The sequence below is a fragment of the Haemorhous mexicanus genome, chromosome 1 (genome assembly GCF_027477595.1).
Source record: "Haemorhous mexicanus isolate bHaeMex1 chromosome 1, bHaeMex1.pri, whole genome shotgun sequence".
Taxonomy (NCBI): Eukaryota; Metazoa; Chordata; class Aves; order Passeriformes; family Fringillidae; genus Haemorhous; species Haemorhous mexicanus.
Window position 1 is genome coordinate 74,077,691 of NC_082341.1, and position 24,637 is coordinate 74,102,327.

Sequence of the window (24,637 nt, forward strand, 5' to 3'; positions counted from 1 at the left end):
ACATGGTGAGGAAGATCATGCTTTTGGCCAGCATCAAACCAACCTATTTTATCATGCATTTTTCAGCTCACCAGTACAACGTTTCATGATTCAGCAGAAACCACACGGTACAAACTCCTACATAGTTGCAAAGCACTCTGGCTTTAAAATGAGCCCCACAGATCTTACTGTCAGAGCCTCCAACTTCTAGAAAGGATTACAGAGTTGACACTGCACAAAAGCAGCATAGGGCAGCCTGACTCATACTAAATTGTGGCTTAAGAGCAGCTTGGGGAGCAAAGGTAAGGTTAAAGGTGGCTTTATGACATCCTTATATACTACTAGTTCTCTGTCAGTTTTTGCTAGGTCATAGCCTTGATCACTTCCTTTACTGCAGTGTTTCTGCCATTTTTAAACAGCTTCTACATCATATACTTCAGGTCTCAGGTGGGTTACAGGATGAGGTGAAGGGTGAACTGTGCTCTCCCACAAACTAGATGTGTATTACATGGAGACTTGTTCATACAGAAGAGCTGGACTCGGTGTCCCAAATGATTTCTTCTAGTGCTATGGGAACATAGCACTAGAAAGAACACCAGAAATTCAGCAATATTTAGCGTAGTCTGAAGGCTATTTTAAGTTGTGCCAGCTGCTAAACACAGCAGGGATTCAACAGGGTGATAAAGGACATTTTAGATGAAGTCCTGACTTATACTCTCTGCAGGGAGGTAATATAAAAATTGCTAGGAATGCTCTGCTCAGTCTGAGAATTCACCTATTTTGGAATAAGCTTTCCAGGGCTGAGTGAGGGCAGATTTATACTAGGTGAATAGTGCAAATCTACAGTAATGCAAACAGGGTCTGAATGTGGAAAGGGAATAACAATAGAAGAATCATTTAAAGCCAAGGACTGATATTTCAGACCTAGCTGGCTGAAGACTGGGCTTTTTTTTTTTTGGTATTTGATTTTTTATTCATTAAACTGTTAACCCATTTTCAGTCCCTGTTAATGCAACTCAATTGCACCAGTGCTTTAACAAGCTGTTAAAGAAACCATCATATATATATAGAAATGGATAGGCAAAATTGTGTCCATATTACTGCACTTTTACTCTAAACATGGGCATAATGTACTGAGCTTGATATAGTGCTCCTTCAATACTCTCACTATGGGTAGTAAAAAGTAAAGAAAGGCTGGGATGTTTGAGGGAAAATCTCTAAGCTCTGAGCTTTATGTGCGATTCAAAAGCCAGGATTTTGAATTGACGCTAGGCAGCTGTAAATTGAAGCTGTGAGAAGCAGCAGTGCAGACAGGTAAAAGTATACTGCCTTGTTATAGGTATTGAAAAAATAACACTGAAAAACTTGATGAAGGGTTTGATGGTGTCAGCTCTTATGACTACTTGTGCTCAGGAGCTAGCTCAGGCAAGGGCTGTAGGCAGATGGTGGAGGCATCTCTGCAGGGCTCAGACCAGGTCAGTTACAGGACTTCAGATGGAAAAGTCTTTGTCTCCACACTTGAACACAGCGAGGTCTGCACAGGCGCTACTGATCCACAAAGCACACTTCATTTACTTTGAGTTTGTCCAGGCACCAAACTTAATATTGTGCTCTATCAATAGCAATTGCTGGTAGCAGCATGATGACACTCAGCTGGTGTCAAAAACCTTTCAAGCCACTTCCACAGCTCTTTCCTGTCCCATGGCTGAGTGCCTCCCCTGTTCATGCTCAGTAGAACAATGGGGAATTTTCAGGCCCCCCCACTACCTGCCTGTGCTGTGTTTGCTCCGTCAGCTCTCCTTGCATGGAGGCTTCTCTCCTGTTAGGGGATGTGACCTTACAATTGCCATGGCACCCACGGGCTGTGGTACCCGGGCCCTCCGGGGCTGGAGACGAGGCACAGCCCAGGCCTCCCACATGTGGCTGCACGACGCTCTGGACTAGCTCCCCTCCCTCACTGCTCCGGGAGAAAACCTTGCAAAACGAGGCACGGCAGAAACGACGAAAAGAAAAGTTTCTAGGAATTAAAAAAACAAAAACAAAAACAACAACAACAACAAAAAAAAACAACCAAATTGGCTGAAATTCGGTGGACTCGTGCAGCATTCCCAGGCGGGAGGTGCGGGCCCCGGCCCCGCTCCCGGCCCCGCTCCGGCCGCGGCCGCCACGCGGGGGAGCTCCAGGCCCGGCAGCGGCCCGGGACGGCGCTCGGCCTCAGGCCCGGCCCGCCGACAGCTCGGAAAAAAATAATTAAATCGGTGCTCTGATGGGATATCGGCAAATAATTTAGGAGCAAAAGGGAAAGGATCGCCAGTGTTAAAAAACCCCAAAACAAACAAACAATCCCCCCCCGCCAATGTCCTGCACTGATACACATTTTAAACTGCCAACAGCTAATCCTTCCACTATTTCCTAGTAAACTATTTAACTGTGAGAAAAAAGGGTGGGTTTTTTTAGCATTTTAAACAGCTCAGCTGGAAGCAAGGAAATTAGCATGAAGTGAAATATTTGTGGGAGCTTAGTACAGTTAAAATATTGTTATTTTCCTTGACATAAGACACTGGGGACAATTAACCATTTCTAATTAAGCAGCCTAAACTAGATAGCTCACAGCAAGAAATAGTGCCCTAAAAGTGATGGCCAAACTGTGACGACCAAACTGTGACGACCAAACTATGGAAGGAAGAGAGACCGGCTGCGAACACGAGGTAAATAAATTTCTGACAGAAAACCATAAAACTTCTACAGCGTGGAAAGGCAACACCTGGATGAAAGAATGAGAAGGGAAAATTGTGCTCAGAACTGACATTACTAAAGGCTGTTCTCTCCAAACCCTAGACGTTAAATGTAAAGCTTTTGTTCATCTAGATGTGCATCACATTGCATCACACAGCTCTGCTACACAAATGCGTAGTGGAATGCATTCCTTTCTACTCATCTGCCAAACTCGAAACTTCTGTCATTTTTGTTGAGATTTCTATACAAAAGAAAGGTAAATACAATATACAGTAAGAAACATTTATTTAGTTTTGCCTTTGACTCAAAAAGTGCCTAATCAGGGTGTCACCAGACCGTGATTATGTGAATTTTTAATACTCTGGAATTTTTAAACTTGTTTTTTGTAATGTTTAAAGTTTTTGTTCTCTAAACAGTTGACATTGGAGTGGGCAGTTTGTATGTCACTGTCTGGAGTGGGGAAGAGAGTTAAAATTTCTCTGAAATGGATGAGGCAATGTTTACAGACTCATAACCAGGCTGTTGCTGGATCTGTTGTTTGCTCTTCAAGGTTGGGTTAACAGTGTAACTGCCATGGTGACTCTCTGGAAACCTGGAAATGCAGAACAGCACTTTAGCAACTAAAAAAGACTGAAACCTAGTGCTAGCTTACAGCTCTCCTCATAGCTAGAAGAAAAATTTGGAAGAAATCCTGCAACCCCCGAGGCTGTCTCTATTTTCACATTGATGATTTATGATGACAATTTTCTCACGCTTTGTAATGACACCTCAGGTAAACCGTCTAGCTCACAACACAGAGCTTGGCCACAATGGGGAAAAAAGTGCACTGTAGCCTCACATGTAGAAACTGACAAAACCTTAAGATACTCTGATACTTTTGGGTGCTAAAATAGCAAGCTCAGAGTGGCTTTCCAAATGACAAATGTTTTCCTTCGAGCCCAGGATGAATATATACATCAGCAGCTATTTTTTACCTGCTATTTTTTCACAGTTCAGCCAACTTTGAATTATTTGTGTTGGAACAATTTCTTAAACAGACATAAAAAGGTGTGGGTTTAAGCTACGCTGTCATGATGACCCTCCTTGAGATCATTGCATGTAATGATTAGATCTTCCCTAAATCACAGAATGATAAGCAACTGGCTATACATATAAGGGCTTCAGACTGTGTCTCTAAAATTATCTCTGTGTGCAACTATTTGCAAGATTGGGCTTGCCTAGGCTAACTTGCAGGCACCAGAGTTAATTCTCATTCTAGCTTAAATTAATTTTTTTTGCACATGTCCGGTACCTTCATAGCTTTGCCTTGCCAGTACAAAAAGAAGCAGCTACTTTAACTGCAACGCAGTTGGAGAAAAACTCCAAACTCCTGAGAGGAGAGAGATTTGCATGGACCTGGCATGCACACCTCCCAGCTGCAGGGAGGTCACGCATTCCTGCTCTGCTCCCAGCCCGGGACCAGGCGCCGCGCAGCACTCGCTGCCTGCCATCCCGAGGAGCCGTGCTCTTTGTCTGCAGCTCCGCAGGGCTGCGCAGCCAAGGGCGCTGAGGAGAGCCCCCAGCTCTCCCCGGCGCTGTCAGCAGCCCCGCCGGAGCAGCACCTCATCCATCCTGCTGCTGATGGGCTGCTGCTGAGGGATCTCTGCCTGGCGCCGGACTTGGCGCTTGCACAGGTACCAGGCAGCGCCGGGACCTGCAGCACAGCACTGAGCCCCTCCGCAAAGATGGTCTTATCACCTCGGCATCAAAATCAACACTGCCGCTGTCAAACACTGCCTGGGAAAGACATCTGCTATTTAAATGTATTCTAGCAGATGAAAGGAATGGAAACATAAAACCCAAACACTTCCCTTTCTTCCTAATGTAATCAGTATTTTTAAGCAGTTTATCTGCTTATTAATAGGAAGGTTCTAAAACATTTTGCTTGAGCTGACATTCTTTAATTATAATATTCACACTGCTGAATATGCAGTCACACCAGCAGAAGTTCTATTGTGAAAGAACACGCAGATTCAATCTGTTTCTTTCTCTGAATTTTTCTGACTTGGTCTTATTTTTCCATTCATCATTATATTTTTGTTTGCTTTTCGCATTTCTTTTTAAATGTGTGGGTTTTTTCCTCTTACTCTGTTGTTCCACTTGAAAACACCAGGATTAGCATGCAGATGTTTTTTTTTTGATCAGAGGCTTTTTTTTAATCATTTCCATTTTCCACAGTCTATTTGGGTAGCTGGGGATTTTTTTGTTTGTTTGCTTTTGACCCTGTTTTGTTGGGTTTTTTTTCTTTTTAATGTATTACCCTCATCTGAATGTAAACACCTTCTGTTTGCTATTGTTTTCTTAAATCAGCATTTTAGAAAATGAACTTCTTCTAGTTAAACAGATCATGAGCTATGCTAGCTCTGCCAATAATCTACGAACTTCCATATTTTTAGTGCTATGATAACCGTGAAAGCTTAGCTCAAACAGATACTGGTTTAGGAAGGTTTTGGGAAAAAAAAAATAAAAAGAAGGATAAGGTTTTTGCATGTACGTTATTTGTGAAAAAATTGTGCTGCAATACCTTCAAAAATGGCTTTTAGAATTCACATAAGTTATAGGATTTACTGAACACAGATCAACTGAGAAAAGAATTCATACTCCTTGCCAATGAGAAAGGACCAACTTCCTATTTTTTTATTTAATTAAAAGGAATAATGACCTCTTTAAATGAGCTCCAGTTGGAATTTTGGCTAGGTCGTTATCTGCAGGCTATCATTCTCTGGAGTTGAATTACACTTAATTTTTAGAAAGCTGAGAAGAGAAAAAGACATTCAGCATCTTAGCCCAGGGAAACTGCCATTGAATGCTGCTTCAAGAAGGAGAAGCAGAAAAAAAAACAACCCAAGCTGTTACCACCCATGAAACTTGCAACATCCACCGTCACTAAATCTATATTATAAACACTGAAGAGGTTCAGGAATGCCTTATCTCTTGCATTAGAAGGAGTGATCAATGGATTTTACAGGGCTGGTATTTCAAAATCAATTTTTAATGTCAAGAAACTAAAGTTGGGGGTGGGTGTTCTTCCATAACCCCGAACATTTCCAGTAACTAAGATATCCACCACTGTTGTTTAGTGGCTGTATATTTTTTTAAGAACGTCCACGACTGAAGCATCCATGGATAGTGAAGCTCATCTCCACACCATCCCTTAAAAGGAAAGGCAAAAATGCCTGCAGTGACATGTGCTGGGCAAGCTCAGGAATGCCATGAACATGTTGGTTGGGGGCATGGACAAGACAATAGAAACTCCTGTTCATTTCCAAAGTTCATTTAATGCCGAACACTTTGTAGGGTCCCTCTTATCCAAAATGCTTTAGTTCCTTGAGGGGCTGCAACAATTGCATCACCATGTTCTGGTACCCCCAAGGAGCAGCTCCAGGGCAGCTGCACAGAGCCTGGAGTTCAGTACTGAGAAAGCACAACATGCACCATTTAGTTACCTCTTAGAAAGTATCTGCCACCACGTCTCCCATGCAGTGGACTTAATTCCTGGAAAGCCTTATTGGCTAGAGTTAAAAAAAGATTATATTAAAATGTGAATTGTCCCTTGAAGGGTTTTTACAAGCAAGCAAATTCAAAAAAAAAAAAAAAAGCCAAAAAACTAAAAACCAAAAAAAAGGAGGATGCTTTTGACTTTGTTTCTAAACACTTCATTAAAAATGTGTAATTTTTTAAGTGTTTAAAAAAGCTATCTTTTTCCCCCACAAAATAAAGCACGAGGTTATCTATTACCTGAAGCTATAATCAGGTTAATATAACAAATCTGTTCTTCCCTGCAATCCTATTTCTTTTTACCCAAGTAATCAATTTTTGGTGACATCACATACTTCAAGGAGAAAACACAGGCTGACTCTGCTACAGCAGTACAGCAGAGCAGCAAAGAGATTTTTTTTGTCTTGCTCTGCAATATGTAACTGAAAATGCTTCAGGGGTTAGTCAGCTTTCTTTAAAGCCATGGCCATTAAAAAATGTTTTCCCAACCCTGTTTCTGTGTCCTATCACAAACAGACAAAAGCAGAAGTTCTGTAGTCCCTTTGCACCAACAAAGCTGAAGCAAAGGTAAAGCAGGCAGGGTACAAACCTCTCCCAAGTAGGTGTTGGTGGGGAAATACAGATGTGTGCCGCATGAGGTTACAGAGGGATTATCCCAAAGATGCTGCCTTCTATCTTGTAATCTAGTGATTTTCTTTCCCAGCACAGCAGTTTATTTCAAGAAGAGCACAGTTTAACAACTCTTTGAACATACCATTATTACTGAATGGATGGTAATTAGTTCCTGCTTATGAAGCACCTGGACACAGAGGAACATGCAAGTGTTAAATGTTACAGTCATAATAATTCACCTTTACTTAATATATTTCTGTCTTATTTATCTACTTGTGACCAAGGCATCCATGTGTCTTTGGCTAGGCTGCACATGGGTGAACTAGTGAGACCACTGGAATGGAAAAGTGGAGTTCTGAAATATGCCTTGCTCCAGAAAGCTAAGTTTGCTGGTAATAAGCAACTAGTCAGCAAGAAATTATAAATGTTTTCAATTAAATTTACTATATTGCGAACCCCAAGTCTCCAAATTAATCGTAAGCTGAACTGACTTAAAAATAATTCAAGACTGTTTTTTTATATTTTTTCCTTTGGTAGACTTCATGTTTTCAAGGCCTTCACATGCAAGAGCCAAGGATTTAACGTTTTTAGTAAAATCCATGTATAAGACTAACCATCCATCCTTACCTTAACAGGTCAGAGCTTTAAGGAAATCAATTCTAAGAGTGGACAAGGAGTGATATACACAATAAATTTTCAGAAGAAACAAACACCACACAAACCTTAAAATATTAAATATTCATTAATTCTAGTCACATGAGCTGACAATTTCCTTAAAATCTATGAGTTAAAATCTCAGCCTTGCAAACTCATAGAAGTCCACTGAAAATGTCACCAGGATCTCCTGGTGGAGAGTGGGGGACCAATAATTCAATTTAACTAAGCGTGATTGTAGGTCCTGTCATTTGGCCAGACAATCTGAATGACAGAAAACAGGATCATGTCCTTTTATAAATTTCATTGGGTTTGGCTTTTCTTTTTCCTTGGAAGAATACTGATGTGTTTGTCTGATTAACAGAAACTTAAGGCTGAGTTATAGATCTGACTTGGATTTAAGTGGAAGAAAAAGATGTCTGTATGGTATGAACAGATACGTGCATTCTAGGTGCATATACATCTATTTGTGTGAGGGCAAAAATCAGTTCTACTTACAATTACATGCCAGATAGTCTTTTTTTTTACGTGCCTGTGCTTCTGTTGGGGTGCATATCTAAAAAGCTTGTGCACTCAGACAATCTTCAAACCCCAGCGTCCAGGTCTGCAAATACCTATTCCAATGAGTCATCACCAGCTTCATGAAATAATTTTTTATTGTAAACTTGCAAGTGACTTGCTCTGGGGTATAAAGACCTTAAAAGGCAGTGATAAAATGCACTTTAGGAAAAAAAAAAAAAAATTGAACTCAGCATGAGCTCACTCATGAAAGGAAGGGCACTGACACTCAAACCTCAAGTTATCCAATTCCTTCTTTAAAAAGTGGTCTCTAATGGGTTGTTGCAAAACTGTATTTTTTCTGCTCCTTTCATGTTCCTCCTCCATCACAGGAGGTATCACAACTCAAAGTTCTACACTCAAATTTAAAAATGTAGCCTAAATTCATCAGGTAAATATTTATATACTGCAGGTCTTTCACTGTATGACTAGAATGTGAGACAAGTGAATTCCACCCTGAGACTAGAGACTTCCCTGTAGTTCTCTGCAGATATGAGAAAACACAAGCCACAGGCTCTTTGAGTGACTCAGAGGCCCAAACGTACAGGACATTTTCCCATGATAAATCAGCTACCTCAGCATGTGCTTTTTCTTTTTCCCTTTTAATTTTTTTTTTTTTTTTTTGTGCAATGCTTCTGCAGTATAGACACTGTCAGCTTCAGAGCTTGAGGGTTTATTTGTCCACAAACCAGATAATGGATAAACAGCAGCAATGAGAGTTTATTCAGCCCACCTCACCAAGAAGCCTAGAGACCACTTGGCAGTGCCATCCTCCATGCCACTTCTGCTTCTGATTCATGGGCCAGTGCCACTGAAGTTCTCAACAGATGATGCTATCAGTACAACCCACTACTATTTATCTTTTTACTGTATGAAAGGGAGTAAAATACTTGTTTTGCTTACACAGTCCTGTGAAGAGCCATTAGGTGGTACTAATGGTGCTTTTGACTGCTGGCATCTGCTCTAGATGGGGTTTGAGGAGGGGCCTTGAAGGTAGAGGGCTTTCAATCACCCGTTTGCTTGCCAATTCCCTGAGGAATAACAACTACACTGATATCAATGTACTAAAAGATGTGTGACACCAGCCAGCAAGCCAGGTACCCTCAATGGCAGAGTAACACTTTATTGAAAGAGACAGGCAAGTGAGGGCAAGCTGTGAAATAAAGATGCAGAATTTCTTGTGAGGCCTTTTAAAAAAAACTCCTACTGAACTACCTTGTCCAGGTAGCATTATTTAAAAACTTTTGGAGAGTATTTTTTTCTGTCCAAAAATATCACACCCCCAGAGTGATTTATCAATCCATCACACTGTGGGGAAAAATATAAATTCTAGGAGTCACTCTTTTTCTTTTTGAAAATAGAATTTTAGATGTAAAATACAATCATTTCCTCAACAAATTCTTACCCTTCTGCATTTCTTGTGTTGCCATTGTGCATTTTTTCCCAGCACCAGTGGCCTGAATTGTAATGCTGTAGGACAAGCCAGACAGTCACACAGTACTTGTCCTGAGCAGGACTGTGGGTAAAATGTTTATTCCTGTGTCTACAAGAACTGGTGTTATAATTACAATCTTTTATTGTATTTGGGGCTTTTTTTTCCTGATAGAAGAAAAACCAAAATATCCTTTACGGTGTGTGATGGTTGCAGATCATTTTCCCTCTTTGCTTGTGGCTTTTAAAGAAATCATTTCTGCAAGGAGCTAGGTTTCAGCATCCTATTTTTGGCACAGTGTCCACGCTTCTGACTTTGCATGGGAAGGGTTAGAGCTGAGAAAGCAAAGCTGAGTATTTATATCACATAGGTATGTGAGCTGCGCCTAGAGCCAAGCACTACAGAAGACTTGCACTCTGTAGGTACACACCCTGCTCTGCACAGTGGACAACAACCAGAAGGCTGCCTCTGTGAAAACGTATTCCCTCTTTTTGGCATCCTTTCAGGCAGGCAGAAACAATGCATAGCCCAAATGCTCCAAAGCATCCTCTACTTTGCAGTTGCAGAGGCCTGTTCTTTAGCTGGTGAAAGCAATGACAGTTCCTTAAAGTTACTAGAGTTATACATGGATTTACTCCAAATTAAGGACTTGGCCGAGATTTTTTTTTTCTTTTTTTTTAATGCATTAGCAGATGGCAAATATGCACTGAGCACAGAAAAACTACTGGTTTTTGAGGGCAATGGTTGCTTGCAATGCTAATTTGGGGCTTTATGTTTATGCAAGCTAACCTGGAGGGACACATTTCAGAGCTGGGTTGAAGCCGCAGAAAGACTCAAGCAGCAAAGTGCAGAATACCAGTAACCCATTTAAAGCTGGGTGTGTGAATGCAGGGTTGGGTGTCTGCTCGTTCTGAGGAGACTCAGAAAGTAAGGCAGGAGCAGATGTTAAGAGATCACAACTTTATATATTTCCCTCATTCAGTCATGTCAAGATCAGACCATTTGCGAAACTTTCAAAATGAGAAGGTACTTGGCTTTATGTTTGGATTCTGGCTAGCTGACATTCCACTGCAAGCTGATGTCCACATGAGAACATTTTAGAGCACTGCTGTGGGGTGGAAAACAACTAGTAAGGAGCACCCAAAAGCAGATATTGAGAGATGTTTACAAACCAGGTGCTGACAGACTGTTTTCATCTAGCAGTTCTTTTGATGGATATACCATATCCATATCTGCAAACTGTGATGACACAGACAACCTTTCCCTCCAAACTCTGTTAACCTTGCTGCAGAAAGTAACCTGGGATAACCACAAAAGAGCTATTGACCAAGGCTGAACAGTTTATGTAGTTCCCAGAGTGTAGTCACAGAATAGGAATAAAATGAAAATCAAAGCTCAAAGAGGTCATTTTCCTGGCAACAATCCTGCCCACAAATACAGGGGAATGATGTGTCATTCTCAGAGCAAAATTTATCCTGAAGACAACTGAACTCACATAGTATGGTCTCCTTTTACTACAGCAACTATTTTGTACCTCACTTTTTATTTCTTACTTCTTTCTGTTATTTTCTTTAAAGAACTGCAATGTTCTGTGTTATGCCTGATACCATGCTGTTCCTACACATAACACATTCTTGTGTCTGTCTTATGGTCAGACCTGTGATTGTTTTTGGTTTTTTTCCCCTATTTCTGATTAATTTAAGGGAACCAGGAAGCCATTTTCATGAGTGAAGAATCACAGACCTCACCTGCAAATTCTGTGCACAGAAGACTTTAAAACCATTCCAGTGGCTACAGAATGAATCACAACACTGCAGGTACTCAGCAATCTTTTTTAATAAGTATACTTTAATTGGACAAAAGTGTAGCTGACATGTTTAACTTACACATCTATTATAAGGTAGAACTCACTTAACCACTCTCTTCTAATATAATTTCTTGTGAAGTAAGCCATATTTTAGTCAAATAATCCTGCAGCTAAGACTGATTTCTCTGAACGTATTTGCCAGCTGGGACTCTATTAGGTTAGAGCACTGCTTCCCACAATTAGGACCCATGGACATTAATGTCATACAAATAAATATGTGTTGCTGTAGAATATATTTGATACTAATTCACCACACAGATTAAGTAGGAACTATCCACTTGCACTGTTGATTTCTGTGTCTCTGGCCACAGAAGTCCCATGATATTGCTCCTGCTCTCCGGATACACGGCTGAGGATTTTTTAATAGGAGAGAGAGAAGAGAAAGTGGGGAGAGCAGACTGCTCTAAGTTTCTGGGCATGTCCACTGTTGATAATTTATTCATGCATTTTCTTCTACTTCCTTGGTCTGGTTTTTCAGCTCATATTTATCATTACTGCTCCTTGGAAGTCAATGGAATAATATTCATTTGTCCTCTTTTGACTGAGAATATGACTGGATAAAATTTTAGTTAGAACTGAAGAATAAGCTAGAAACCTTGAGTGTTGTTAATCCAGCATCTAAGGGGCTTATTCCTCTCAAGTACTGCTCCCTGATTCAGCACAATCTTTTGAGCATTTGTTGAAATCCCTCTGTCAATAATGACCCTCAAGCACAGGACGAGGGCAAGTGTCACAAGAAAATATTCTGACTGCAGCTTTTGGAGTTGTTCTATCAGCAGATTATTGAAATGTGAATGCAGCCCTAAAACTTAAATTCAGTTTAGCACATCCTGAAAAGCCAGGAAAATAAGAAATCTTTCTCTGAATGTGGCAGTGCTTGTTTTTGCTCTGAAGAACCAGCAGTTTTCAGATTATGGCTCTAGTATTTTAAAACTTAAGAGCCCTTTAGACCAAGACAAAAACCATGCTATTGGTTCTAAGGAAAACCATGGACATAATGAGAGTTCAAATAAAGTAATGAAGATCCTTAAATATCAACATTTCTTCAGAACCTTTTAGTGTCTTACTGACTAGAGAAGCTCAGGAAAACCAAAATAACTTGTCCCTTGCTGTGAGCCAGTGAAGCTCATAGCCCCTAGCTGATTATCTTTTCCCTTAGCTCTCCCTGCTATGACCACCACATCCAGTCCTTGGTGAAAGGAGTGGTAAATTCACTGAAGAGTATCAGAAATGGAAATACACAGGGAAAAAGAAAAAAAAAGAAAAAAACCCCAAAAAATTTTCTAAAGCTACTGAGCTTGGAAAAGACAGTCAATGGGGGAATTAGGACAGTTTGAAAAGAGGTAACAGAACAGGCCATTGTTACTGTTTTCTATTAGAACATTAAAACAAAAATAATTTTAAAAAATCTTGGCCAGAAGTAGAATAAGTTCCACTCTGCTCCACTAAACTGCATGTTTTTGGCCTGACTCCCTGTACAGGACAGTGAGCAAAGTTTGGCCACCAGATTTAGGTATCTACTCCTCACCCCTTTCCCACCTGGTAGCCTGCTTCTTTCTGGACTTCCTCTGTAAGAGCCAAAGAGCAGCAACGAGCTCCTTCTCTGTTGCATCCCAGAACATAGCAGCAGAATCACCCTCTGCTCCTCTCCTAGCAGAGGTGGACCAGAAGCAGCCTCATAAGCAGGACTGGGAGTCTTATAAAAAACTGAGACACTAGGATGGAGTTGCTACTGGTTGCACAAAGTGAATGTCAAACAACAGGAAAATCCCCCTTTGGGAAGGTATGACAGGCAAGCCTTGGTCCTGTACATCTGGATTTTACTCCCCAAAGTAATGTTAGCTGGACAACATTCAGCTCCTGGTCTTGCAGATCTCAGCCTGACTGCCAACTGCAGATCACCCTGTCTCAATGGACATCAGGGACAGCAAAAGAGCAACTGAGCCCAGCATGAGACAAAAGCCATCACTTTGCAGGATCAAGCCCATCACAGGAGACAATAAGCAAGTTATCCCTCTGACACATGTGGGGATGAGGTACCAACAGATCGGCACAACAAACTGGTGCCTGGAATATGCACAAAAGCAACATTTCAGGGGCAGCAATAATAATAATAACAATAACAACAATAACAATAATAATAATAGTAATAAATAATGGAAATATAAACCTGAGTATGGTTTCTCTTAGATGCAAATCAAGATTTAAATATAAAAATGATAGGCTTCTGTTAAGCCTTCTTAGGAAGTCATAAATTGTTAATCAGACCTTAGGCAGTGTTGTTTAATACCAACTTTAATAAAATAGCTGCCTGAAGCAGAAAGACAGTTGGGATCCTGACTCTAAAACTTTGGTAACCTCATCCACTTTTTTGTAGCCTGAGGCTCTTACACTAACCATTGATACTAACTCCTTTGAAATATGCTCATTTTTTAGGTTGCTAAATTATTAAACACCTTATTAGTTGAAAGATTAGATGGAAAAAAGTCATCTCTGTATGACGGAAAATGGATTGGAAGAGGAAGAAAAAGTTGAGGGAATATTTACATAAAAGATACAGCTCTGTTGTTGATATACAGAGGTAATCCATAATCCATAATTCATTTAAGAAATGAACCCATCAAATTACATAACTACGCATGACAAATTGCTACTGTTGAGCTATCCTACAATAAATTACAAGGAATCATTCCTGTCAAGAGTGTATTTTGTTTGAGACTAAAAAAAGCAATGTCGCTACAAGGTTGTTTTCCCTCTTGTTCCATAGGATTTGTCTATCAATACAATCTCTCACACTTCCACCATATAATTTGATTGGGGTAGGAAAAGCTCCTTTGTGTGGCGTAACCACAAAGTCCCCAAAATTAAAACTGCTTTGAAAATTCTGAGAAAAGGGGAAAGGATGAAAAGGAAGAATATTTCTTTGTCATTATTTCTTAATACTATTTGTCAGTCAGGTGAGCAGATCCTTAGAGCAAAAAATAAGAAACAGTCATTTCCTGAAGTGTGATGTCTTTTTTAGTGTATGTCCAGAGCAGCTTGTTAGCATACTAATTGTTTCATTTAATATGCAATGCAGAGCATACTTACTACTTTGAAGTGCTTATTCATGATGTCATGGATATTAGTGTATATTTCTTAATTACAAAACAGAACAATCTTCCCTCTTTCAACCTACACTTTCTGCTGCTCTGATTGGTTTCTCTAACTAGCCAGAATAATCATTTTGCCACACAGAAGCAGAAAAAGGGAAAAAAAAAAAGTAAACAATTTTAAAAGCCATTTTAATGTAATAACAAATTGGAAGCTGTATTCTGTGTAAAATTAGCTCTGCAAGCCTCATATCAATTCAAGGCAAGGTTCCCTGTTCGTTACTGCTTAATTAATCAGTCCTGTTTCCATCTAAATGAAAAGTTTTCTCTCCTCCCTATCATCTCTAACATCTCATTTCAGGCAGCATATCAAGTTAATCTTGCTTACATTAGGAACTTATTTCTAATGGCTCAGTTAAAATTATTTGGTTGGAGCATGGTGTTAATGATGCCAAGGTTGCGGGTTCGGTCCCTGTAAGGGCCATTTACTTAAGAGCTGGACTTCAAGATCCTTATGGATCCCTTCCAGCTCAGAATATTTTGTGATAATTTGTCCTATCCCAGTTTGCAGATGAATTCTGCTTGTTCTCTGCTTTGTTTTGGGCAGCCTGGAGTCAGTGGTAAAACAGCGATTGCAAGAGCGAGCTCATCCAGCCTTGAGATGAACCCACTATGTGTCAACAAACACCTACTTCCAACACACTGAAGTCTTTTGAACTTTTGGCTTCCTGATGTGCCTTATCCTACCTGAGGAAACATGGCGCTTAGAGACAGGTTTAGGGACAGACTTGATGGTGCTGGGTTAACTCTTGGACTTGGGGACCTCAGTGGTCTTTTCTAACCTAAAACATTCTATGATTAGAACATGCTCAGGACTGAGCAAAGAATTATTATCTTATAAAACAACAGATGAGTATATAACATTCCCATGGAAGAAGAGAAATCTGTAAGGGAAGGAGAATACAGGAAGTTGGGTGGTATCTGAAAGCGTGTCTTCATTAACCTTTATGCAACATATCCTGGAAATAAAGATGCAATGAGCAAGAGTCCTGCACTACCATCAGTAGTGTATATAAAAAAGTATCAAACATTCCACCATGTCACCTTTGAAGGAAGAGAAAAACAGGACTTGAACACCGTCTGGTTGAATATCTCCTGCTTATGCTCACTCTACCATTCCCAGAGCTGGAAACTGCTGCTGCTGCTGCTGTAATCTGTACTTTATACCACCAGCAGCAAAGCACACTAACTGTGGGACTTAAAAAAACACCTCTGGTGTTTTGGATTGCACCAAGCTGGCCCCAGTCAAACACTTACTGAAGCTGTAGTTGCTCATACATGCTAGTCTCTCCACTTGCCTTGCTCAGTTCAGCCTTCAGAAGTAAGTTTTCTGGCTGCTTCTAGTGCTGGGATACCTGCCTGCCCATGCCAGGATGCCTGTTGTTAACACTGCGACCCCTCCAGGCACCACCACGGCTCCAGCAGCTCCATCCGTAGGGACCCACAGCCTCTGAGACGTAATAGATACTTGCTCGGGTCAGGGCTCGAAACTAAATCTGAGCCTGAGGTGTCTGCATCACATGAAGGCTGGTTTTAATGCCAGCTTGACAAATATAAATACTTCTGAAATAGACACAAAACATGATGCAATATTAAGTGACCATTCCAAGAGGATGAAACTTGTTCTTCCTGCAGAATTCCAGTATTTACTTTTGCTCATCCAGGACTCATTATTGCAACAGGGAAGAAGGATGTGCAGTATATTTTAACCTTCTAGATTTGCAGCAACCAGCCACTGACCTCACATTTACCAGCCTGGTTGAAATTACAACCTGCTGCCAAGGAAAACTCTGTCATACATTAAAGTAACTCCAATATCAAGTAGCTTTGAGATATCTGACAAATGAATTACGGTGGATTAATGAGAAGCTGCTTCAGAAATCCTGCAAAAGAGACCCTTACATGTTACAATATGGTAATGCATTTCATTTAATAGCAATATAAATTATGTGCTGAGAAAAGTGGGAGCCTCTTGTGTTGTTTTGTTGTGTTTGTTTTTTTTTCCAAGAGGAACAGAAATCCTTCCTATAAATCAGAGTGCATACTTCTGTTTCTGATGGGAAACACTGCTCTGAAAAGCACTGAATTTCAAAGCTGCTTGAGATTGGATTGTCTGCAGAATTGTGCTGATGGTTGTAAATATTAATAAATATGATACATCGGGCCAGCTTTTTTTCAGACGCTTATGCTCTGCTTCCTCTTAAGTGCAGATGACCTGAAGACACAGGCACCAGGAGGAAGAATCTGAGCTAAGAATTGGTTTTAGAGATGCAACACACAGTGACACTTGCACAAAGGAAGGATGTTCCCATTACATGCCAGCAGAAACAGCCAAGAAGTGAAAATCTCAGTCCAGTCCTCTCTATCCCCGCTGCAACAGATGATGGGAGCTGACAGAGACTGCAGAGAATCCTTCTCCATGCTGTACAGATGATCCAGGGATCATCTGTTGGCATCAATGGAAAATGATGGTTATTCCTTACACAGGTTTTCTTTCCATCCCCATTTAGTGTAGTCTATTATTTAGGGATACAAATTATACAAATATTTGGCAGTCATGTTGTGGTTACCATGAAAATAATTGCAAAGTTGTAAACACTTCATTACAAACCCTGACATCTTGATCCAGATCAACACTCAAACATTCAAACAACCTTGCAGACTTCAGTGCACTTTATTGGTACTTTTAAAAGCAAACTGCTCTGGACCAGGTATTATAAATCAGAGAGAAGAACATGCTTTGTTTATGGCAGAAATATCTTGGTAATTATCAGCAGTGAGGAGGTAAATACCATAGCAGAGCATTCATATTATTTAGACTTAAATGGAGTTTAGATGAAATACAGGGTTTTATAAAACTGGTTGGCACAGCATGAATTGCTTAAAGGGATGTGGCTGGTGGACTTAAGAGTTGCTTCTGCATCTTTTTCCCTTTCAGCCCTGACAGCTAAATTGAGCACCAATTTCACAAAAGAAATTTGCTCCCTGAAAGAGATTCTACCTCTATATATTCTTGCTCTGTGATCTGCCAGGGCACTCTTCACACTATGAAAGTGAGGAAATAGGTTCTCTTGAATTCTTGTAGAGCTTGATCAGTTTGTCAGGCCAGCTCCAAAAGCATTAGGTCATAGTAGGTGGCACAGAGCTCAGGACCTGGTACTGCTTCCATCTAAACTGGCCACATAACTTTTAAAATTAATGTGTCTTTTTTATGTGTCTTTTTCTACTTCTCCCTCTATTTTATTTACACTAAGATCAATACCCGTGTCAGGGGTATTGGTGTACACCATGTTCTTATTCAAGTAACTTCCCTTTGACTCACCTTCATATCTATGTGCTAGGAATACTACTCCTTAGATATTTACAAAGCAGGGGTGCTTTGAAATGAATTCATGCAGGCATGGACATGAACAAGAGATAGTGTGGTATGACCTCTGGCTGCCCCAAGCCACAGGGAGCAGCATGCAGAATAGGCAGCCTTTTATGAGATTTCTTTTTTATCCCCTTCTCTCCCACAGGCATAAGTAGGTGGGAATGTATGAGGCAGGGAATGGTAAAGAAACTCTGTGGCCAGTCCAACTCGGCCAATGCAGAGAGTAAGGTCATTGCCACCTTGCTTGGGGACAGCTCAGATTACTTTCTCCTGGGAATAAGATACTCAGTCTTGTCTCAGACAGCTCTGGAGCTACCCAGCTTCCCCCCTTCCCCCCCACAGAAAACATGGCTGAACAAACAAGCAAAAAACATCCAGAAAATCCTTTGGGGAGAGAGTGTCAAAGCAGATGCAAGGAGTCCTTGAGAAAAATAATTGGCTTTCTTTTGGATGAAAAAAAGAGACCCAAATCTGACTTTTTCCCCCCACCCATTCTTTGATCAGCTACAACAACTGAAGAGAGCAGGAGAGAGGCAGGCAGGTTGACTGCAAGCTGTACTTGCTATAAGAGCCTGGTTCAGCATCCCTGCTGCGCTATGATCTCCTCCTGTGACCTTGGGCAAGTCACTCACCTTCGTGGTGATTCACTTCCCCCGATGTAAAACACAGCCAATTATACAGGCCAGCCTCACAGTAGTGGGGCCATGTGGTGAAGATGTGGAATTCTGGAATACTTGAACAGCTTTTGAGTGAAGGCCTCACTTCAAGTAAGGACAAGGTGTAGTTCATTGACGTGAGACTCCCAAATGTGCACAGAGTATCTGTGGGTTCTTCTGGGGGGTTTAGCAGACTATGATAAGCTGTAAGCTATATCATTTTCTTTTTGTCCATGAAGATACTTGTGTCAAACAATGATTGCCAGACTAATGACACCCTAAAGTTACAAAGCACCAGGTACTCAAAGCGAATCCATTCAGTGAGGAAACAGATTTCACCTGAGTCCTCAGGGCAAAACTAAAAGCAACTATGCTTTTAATTATTTTTGCTATGGTATTGGATCTAAGAGGATGAGGGAGGAGGAGACATCTTTCTAAGAGAGAGGGTTTTCCCCAGAGTGAGACTGTCAGTACGAAATACCCAGTGCCGCAGTGCCAGCACCCCAGCTGGGGCACACTGGCACTGGCACAAGTGGTTCTCCCACCACTCCACGGTCTCTCATGCGAGTCTGGATCACCATGACCTTCAATGCTAAGCGGAGTTACCATCAGAGACAAGTATTCTCTTTGAGTTTGGTGTTACCCTCACCACAAAGCAGAGCTACATAGTAATGATCATGTTGATTAAGCAGCCTTTGTGCTTACAGAAGCTATTAGCTGATAATTGTAATGAGGGAACAGGCAGCTCTGCTTTCCACTAGAAAGCACGAACCTGCAGTACCTGGGGAAACTTGACTAGTGTTTAATTTTTGTGCTAATTTTCAGTTCCTGCTGACCCTTCTTCTAGGTCCTCCTGCTCTGACTCTGCGATTAGATGCTGAAGTGGGAATGCTGGAAAGATACACCACCTATTATCTCAGAGGCAGCTGTAAACATTGCAGCATGATAATGAAATTAGTTTAGCTGAGAGGAATTACGGTACCCAGTTAGTACAGGACAGATCTCATTCATAAAGTGCTCTCTTCTGTGCATTGCGGTGTGTCACTAGGGAATAGCTGAGGGGTTATGATGGGTATTTATGTTGCAAGTGAAATCTAATAGTCACATTCTGGCTAGAATTTTCTGAGTATATATAAATATATATGCATATCCTGACAAGACTGGCTAATTAACCCATAAAATATTTGCCCACAATGCCAGAATAAAGCCATTATTGAACAGGTTACTTAAAACATAGCAAGGCTGGCAGTGTTCTCGAATGAGACCAGATGGAAATGTATATGCACTTCTTGTCTATGCGCCTGGTGCAGAGGAGGGTATGGAGAGGGTGTCTTGTGGCTGGGTGTGAAGAAAGATAATGCAGTATCACTCTATCTTGGATGTTTCAGCATGGTGCTATCAAGTGCTCTGGCACCATCACAGTTAAGCAATCACTTCTTTGCTTAAAGATTTTTTTTTTTTGGAGATCCAGCATCCTAACTCGGGAAGGACACCATGCCAGTTGAGCGTTTTTCATCCTGATAGGGCTCATAGGCCCCCCTCACCCTTCCCCATCAGCATTGATCCTCACTGCTGCTCAGAGGGTTGCAGCTACAGAGGAAACTATCCTTTCTGGTTTGTTTTGAGAGAGAAAAATACTCAAGGAGCAGGCAGCTCCACAAGACTGGATCCACCAACCAATAACATTAATTCACACCAGTCTATAAACACTCCTGAAATTCAGTTATCCTATTTTCTTCTGGGAATGCTCTTGCTAACAAACAAACAAAAGCATAAACTCAAATATTTACAGTCTTTGTTTGGGCCTTTCAGTGCCAAATGCACAACCAGGAAAATAAAGTGGAAGGCAATGGCGGCAGCCAGCCCCATCTGGAATAAGGAGATGGTCATGGATACAAAGAGGAATAAGCCTGCCTAAAATGAGATGGGGAAGTAGCCGATGGGTGATCAGGATCTGGACACACAGCAGTACCCTAGAGAAGCTTAGGAACCTGAACCTGGATGGACTCCCAACACATATCAGCCAGTCATTGGGGAAAAACCAAAAAGAGAATCTTAGGCTGAGATTTATGGCATAGAAAGCACAACTGGATATGAAGTACTCACACTCAAACTTTAAAAATGCTTTTATCCAGCACTTTCCCCACCTAATTCCACTGCAGCCACACTCAGCACAATCCAGAGAGTATGATTTTTCTCCAGATGTTTTGTATTAATTATGCATTCTTCAAGGTGTTTTTAAAACAGGACTAATAATCTGCCCTGGACCTTTTGTTAAGCAACAAAGACAGCTAAAAGCTGCATTTAATACTAAATGTTCGCGCTGCATCACATCTTTCCCCATCCCAATGAAACAAGGCAAGATGCCATACCTTTCTCCTCACACAGCATAGTTTTTTTCAGACCCCTTGGAAAGGTCTGCCATGACTAAGCATGCAGCATGAGCAAACCAGCTGCTGCTGGATTTTTATCTCAACCAGAACACATTTAAAGTTGAGAATGGTGTTTATACTGCAAACCGAATCCTGCATAGAGTCAGCAGAAGAGATTTGCTCTGTGTGCCACAGAACTCTTCGCTTTGTGCACAGGATGGGGGACTCACTTTAAAATTTACATCGAAAAGATCCTGAATTTGGCCCCACCATGACAGTCAGAATAACCACAACTGAGTTTATCAGCCCTGTTTCTAAGAGCTACGAACCCAAGAAATTATATAGGAAAAAGCAAAAGGAAAAAAAGAAGTAAACTCCAAATGATGAAAAGCCTTTGAAGACACAGGAACAGTTACTGCAGTTAACTAAGTCTTCAAGGGGTTAATGAAGAAGTCTCCCAAACACCCAGCTTCCAAGGCAAAGCCTTTCCCACATGCTTATGATAATCGAAAGATACTGAAAACCAATTCTGCTTCATTCTGGTATAATTGCAGCAGAGCCACTTGAGGAATTGTAACCATTATGTAAGATGAGGCACCATCACAGTGGGGCCTGCTGCTTCAAATGCATCCTACCCACTCTTTTTTATGTATTTCAGCTACCTTTCATTTTAATAATTAGACACCATTTCCAAGGAGATCCATAAGTAATTTCCTGCATATCTTGAGCCATAATGCTGCAAGATTGCACTAGAAAGGTAACATAATTTAAAAGTAATCAACAAAGGGCAGGTGACACACTGAAAAGTTCAGTTAAGCATGAGACAGCGACCACCATTTCATTTAACAACAGATGAATGTTGCTTGACCCCCACACAGCACACAGGCAACCACCAGAAAACCCAACAGTGGTTCCTTCCAAACCCCAAAATACTGCAGGAGTCTATTAATAAGCAGAGTATCAGCATGCTGAAAACTTCTTTAGTCAAAGCAAAAATGATGTAGCACACTTGAGGGGACAGTGGACTGCAAGGAGGCTCCTGTGCAGAGGAACCCAGTATGCCCTTGAGAAGAAGGCTGCTCACTTAGAGAAGGATCTCAGCTGGTGAGAGCACAGGCACATTCATGACTTCTATCGTTCACATTAGTATCTTCTGCAGAAAGCAGTAGGAAAAAAACCCCACATTTCTTAACATGTGTATGTTTTGCTTTGAAGGAAGTCTCTCAACTAAATATTATTGAAACAGCAGATGGCAAAATGCAAACTTTATGAAAGGGAAGGCTGCCTTGAGCGGCAGGTTACTGCTTGCATGAAAGAGCTGTGCAAGGGAAGAAGGGAGGGAAGAAGGGAGGCAGAGAAGAGTCAGAAGTTAAGATGCACATTTCCAGCTGAACAACTTGGTTAGAAAATGATGACCGTGTCTATAAATATAATCTTAAGAGTGCTGGCATGGAGATATGCAAGAGCTGTGAACTGGTGTGAAAATTAAAATACCTAGAGAGACTAATAAGTCCCTACGGGGACCCCAGTTACTTAAATGGCTGCAAAGGATAATTGCAGAGAGCTACAACAGGACTGAATCAATGCCATTTTCCTGGGGAAGAAAAAAAAAAAAGTATTGCTGCTCTGATTACGTTATTCTGAAAAGACTGGCTGCTCTCCTTTTCCCTCCGTCAGCTCAAAAGTCAACTGCAAACCACCAGAAATATGTCCAGAAAGATTATGGTGCAGCTGAAAGCCAGAAGCATATGAGATTATATATTTACTGGTGCTGTGTCAGATAACATCTGAGAGGAGAGGAAAAAGAGATTCAGCTTTGCAGTCTTTATTAGCATGTTTGGGCTCTTTAAAGGAGCTATCCAATTGTGTCATTGCTGCCAGGCCTTTAAAACTGTATATATCCATGATAAAGGAATCTACTTAATCTTGATCACCAGCCTCTGAGCCCTACCCGACTCTCCTGTGACATGCAAACTTATTGCCTTTAAACAGGAATTAGAAAAAAAAGAAATGAGCAGGGATGCACCATTACCCATAGCATTATATTGCTCAGGAACAGATGTTAATCAATTTTATGGAATGTTTTAAGTAACATGCAAGTACTTTTGTAAAGAACTGTCTGCATAATAGATATTTCAGCCCAGCAAATACAGGAGATAAGCCTTTATCTTGACTGGGAGAGCTATGTCTATTTTGATTAAAACCAAAGAGGTCTGCACGATCAAGCAGTTTTATTCCCTTGGAATTATGTCATTTCCATAATGCTACTACACACGGTCCTGTGACAAAAGGGAATGGAAATAACCTTGCTCTTGATTGTAATGTTCTCCTTGCACAAATGTTCGCGCAGGTAGCTCATGAGGTACACATGTGGGATGTACATTCCATCCTCAGAGATTCTTGAATAGACAAGAACTCTACTCTTTATTCCAGCTGTGCTAGAAGAACAGTAAATTTGGAGAAAGGACTGACCTTACACTCTGTAAGTAATTTGTGCTACTCAGTCTCTCATGCACTACTAACAGAACTTTAAAATCCCAAAACACACACAAGTAAAAGGGAAAAGGTGCCCTATCCTCTCAATTTGTATAAAAGTAGTAGCTGTGCCATCGTGCTGGGCGTAATTTCGGTCGTTAAACTTCTCGAACCTTGAATGTCATCAGGAGTTACTTAGGTGACCATCCACTTGCACTTAAAAAGTACTGCATTTAACTCTCCGTAAAATATGGATTTTATTGCAGCAGTGACAGGACTCCTTTCCACAGCCACTGACCTCTACTGCTATTGCTTATCTCTGGACTCGACCTTCTGCATAAGAATACGCAGATGTAGCATGCAAACTGTTTTTCCTGTTCGTGCATGTAAGTAGGTGTTACATACATATGAATACATAAATAGTTCAACCTAGCTGACACAGAAAGTATGTTACCAGCTCCTTAGAAACATTTACTACACCACCAAATTCAGTGCTTGCTTTCTGCAATTACCCAACTTCTTTCCTGTAAAAATGCCTATACGCCTACCCTCTTACTTCCACCTCCTCCAGCACTCCTCAACCCGTTCTTTTATCAAATAAAAGACTTCACATTTGTCAATTCCTGTAACGTCCCCCGATCTGCTCGCTCTGCCCCCTTCTTTTCACTGAGGGAGCGCCTCAATTCAACTGTGCTCTACATTCAGTTCTACACTTTGCCTCGGATTTCGCTCATGATTCGAAGGGCTTAGCCCTGTATTCATTTCAAAGCAACTAGGCAGTATCAAGAAACAGACTTTAAAAATTATTATGTTCTAGTTATTCATCCTTTTGCTGTTGTTATTACTAATTATTACTGTTATTCTCTTCCAAGCACACAAGACCCTCCTCCCGCTCTCACCACCTCTCCTCGTCCGAAGTGTCTTGCTGGCGATGACAATCCCCAGGAAAACGCCGCATCCCTTCGCCTGACTTACACGGCCAGCAAACGCGGTCCCCACACGCCCCTGAGCGTCGGGGAGGGCGCGAAGCCCCGGGGGGGTCACCCCGGCGCGGCGGCGGGGGCAGAGCCCTCCGCAAGGCAGCTGCCAACTTTGCAAAATAAGTGCTGTCCCCCTCCTCCTTGCCCCCCCCCCCTTAATTAGCATTCCCAATAAGCACGGCAGAAAGAATAAGAAAGAAATGGGGGGAAAAAAAAAAAAAAGCAGAAGGCGGCTGGCTGGTGAGAGCTACAAC

The 24,637-nt window shown here is 41.2% G+C and overlaps 1 protein-coding gene across 1 annotated transcript in view; it reads right to left on the bottom strand.

The window, feature by feature from the left end:
• Positions 1–24,637, bottom strand: part of CDH6 (cadherin 6) — a 102,708-nt gene that overhangs the window by 77,848 nt on the left and 223 nt on the right. The window lies entirely within an intron of this gene.